The 2,877-nt window shown below is 57.7% G+C and overlaps 1 protein-coding gene across 4 annotated transcripts in view; it reads left to right on the top strand.

Annotated features, from left to right (window-relative positions):
* The first annotated feature begins 1,879 nt into the window (after positions 1-1,879).
* Atp13a3 (ATPase 13A3) overlaps positions 1,880-2,877 on the top strand; it is a 75,815-nt gene continuing 74,817 nt past the window's right edge. For 3 of the 4 annotated variants that reach the window (XM_078043891.1, XM_078043888.1, XM_078043892.1), the window contains exon 1: positions 2,296-2,391. The gene's annotated coding sequence lies outside the window, so the exon portion shown is untranslated. Of the gene's footprint in view, positions 2,392-2,877 lie in introns of all 4 variants that reach the window. The other variant, XM_078043890.1, reaches the window with a different exon arrangement.

Here is a 2,877-nt window from a genome sequence, read left to right as displayed (position 1 = left end):
GTTTAGGGTGTCCCTGTGAGTTTAGATAGAGCTGCTTGCCAGGCAGTTGGATATTTGATTCTAAATTTTGTGGAAGAGATCTGGGTTAGAGATCTGATTGCTGATTTGGCAGTTGAAAGCATGAGGGTGGAGTTGAGCCCTCAGAAATGAGTGGAGTGAGAAGAGCTATGGGTTTAGAGCAGAGATCTGCATTTAAGATTTGCAATTGGTGGCACTTAGGATGCCACTGAAGGAAGCAGTGAGCTTAGTTATTGAGATGTGACAATTGGGAGTATGCAATCTTCTGGAAATGAAGGTAGTAAAAATTTTCAGAAGGTGAGAGCATCCAAGGTGTCCCACATAGCAGAGATGCAGAGAGGACTGAGGAATGCCTGACAAGTTTGAGAACCTGAAGGCCATGGGTTACTCTTGCCTGAGCAGGATGAAGAAGGATGTGAATGGGGAGGGGAGAAGTCAGATTGCTAAGTGCTGAGAAGCGAGGAAGTGGAGGCCAGCAGGGGAGACCACATGAAAGGGAGAGAAGCACTAGGCATTTAATCAGAGAGGGTATTCTGATTGGACGATTGGCTTGATAGTTTTGCTTTTAGGGCTGGGAAAGATATGAGGGGGAAACAACTTAGAGCTAAAGGAATTGGGGAAGGTTCAGAGGAGGTTTTTCTGGCCCAGCCCTATCCAGACTGCTTTCTTTTTTACCGTTTGCCCAACACTTTCACACCCCTTATCTCATGTAATCATTTCTACACCTTGAGGTTTGAAACTGTGAGCTGAGGAGTTGGTAATACACAGCTGTGGATCATTTCGGCTCAGTGGCAATCTATACCACCATTGAGAGGAAATGCCACAAAATTCTCCAGGCCCACGGAGGGGGACAAGGGGCGCTGTGTTTCTTGCCTTCGATTAGGTGTCATCATGGACTTGAGACAGTGATTGCCTCAAATGAGATGTCACCCTGAGTTGTGGACCCGTGGGGGCAGTCCACAATAAGTGTTCAGGCTGAAAGCTTCTTGCACCTGGTGAGGTCTTCCCAAGTGTGGAAAACAGGCTGCACGCAGGCGGTTCCTTCTTCTAAGATGCTCAGTCATCTAAGAGTTCTGTTAGCCGCAAGGTGGAATAAGAACTGTGACGACCAGGAGTCAAGGGCGCGGGCTAGATAAACGCAGGGCAGGAAGATGGCGGGAGCTATAGGCAGCAGGTGGCTTAGCGCGCTCCCTGCTCCTTTCGCCGCGGCCAAAACCAAACCCGCGATTTGAACAACGGGCCTGGGCCCTACCAAGAGATAAATCTCCTGCGGAGGGAAGCATTCAATTTTTATTCAGCGTGGTCGTAGGATTCCTTCCCCTAGGAGGCGGAGGAAGAGGGTAGGTGCAGGAGATTTCTCGTGCTCCTCCTGTTCTGCCCGAGGCAAGGACGCAGAGCCCTGATCCAATTCTAATTATAGTATTTGGTTGGTTTATTTGAGGGGAGGAGACCTAAAGGAATGAGAGACCTGGATTTGGAGCTAGCACCTGGTTTCCTCTTCAGCACTTTTAGCTCAAGCTTCCTCCTTTGACCGTGACTCAGGGCAAGTCTGCACTAGTCACTGGGCCTCAGTTTCTCTGTTCGCAAATGGGGATTTGGCCTGTGATCTTGCCTCTGCACGGCCGGGATGGCGAATTCCACTCCATTCCGCCAGAAGGAGCCGCCCTGCTTTATCCATCCTCATCCGATACCCAACTTTTTGCAAATACCTTTTTCTAAGCCGTTCTCCCCTAGGTAGGTTTGCGGCCGAAGATGATGTGGTGGGCGGGGTAGAGCCATCGCCCCGCCCCCATCCCGCCCCGCCCCCTGACGTCCCCTCCGCGCCCCTCCGCCCACGGCGCTGGAAAAGGCAATCACGTGACTTCACATCCGGCGCGGGATTCCCGAGCTAGCGGCGCGCGTTCCCCCGCCTGCCTGCCGGCTCTCCCCGCAGCGTGATCGGGGCGCCGCGGCCGAGGGGAGGGGGGTTCGCTACGTCGCCGGCGGCGGGAGGCCGTTTCGGAGTGCACACCGCCCCCCTCCCCTGCGCGCCTCCCCTGCCGCCTTCCCTTGTTCTCGCCCTGTCCGCTTGCACGCCGCCGCCGCGGGCGCCGAGGAGCACAGCGCGGACGCCCCTGCGCCCGGCCCGGCCCGGGCCCCGCCGCGGCGCCTCCCTCTCCTCAGTCTGAGCCGCAGCGCTCGGCGGCGGCGGCGGCGGCGGCGGCGGCGGTGCCTCGAGCCCGAGCGACCCGCGGCCGCCGGCGCCGGCCGAGAGCGATGGGACTGGGCTGAGGCGAGGCGGTGGCGGCGGCGACAGCGGCGGCCCGGCCCCCCGCGGCCTCTTGTTTGCTCGGGCCGGGAGGCCGCAGAGGAGACGGTGCGGCAGCGTGGCGGGTGAGTGTCTCCAGCGAGCGGGGAGCGGGCCGGGTGGGTGGTGGCGATGGGGAAGGCTCTAGCAGGCCAATGATATTGTCGATGGCGGGTGCCAGGTGAGTTTACGGGCTGCCTCCTCGAGCCGGAATTGGGCATCACTTGTCCGGGAAGGTGTGTGTGATGGGGAGGGGGCGCTAAGACTCCGGAATCTAGGACAGGTGAGGCGAGGAAGAAGGGTCCACGTGTTGGGTGCGATGGCCTGGTGTGGACCCGCCGCTTGCGAGGAGGGCAAGTGTGTGAGGAGGGCAAGTGTGCGAGGACGCCAGGGCGCGGGATGGTGATCCAGGGCCTCCAGAAAAGTCCAGGAGATGGCGTGGTCGAAGATGGAGTGTTGGCAGGGCTCTTGATGGGTTTGTGCGGGTGCTGACTATAGGAATCCATGTTCGTCTTCACCCGCGGATTAGTAGAGTCTCTTGCCTTACACCGCATTGTATAAACTAATGCCCA

This window comes from Ictidomys tridecemlineatus, chromosome 3 (assembly GCF_052094955.1).
Source record: "Ictidomys tridecemlineatus isolate mIctTri1 chromosome 3, mIctTri1.hap1, whole genome shotgun sequence".
Classification (NCBI taxonomy): domain Eukaryota; kingdom Metazoa; phylum Chordata; class Mammalia; order Rodentia; family Sciuridae; genus Ictidomys; species Ictidomys tridecemlineatus.
The sequence above is the reverse complement of the archived record's forward strand: the minus strand, read 5'-3'. Positions and strand labels throughout refer to the sequence as shown.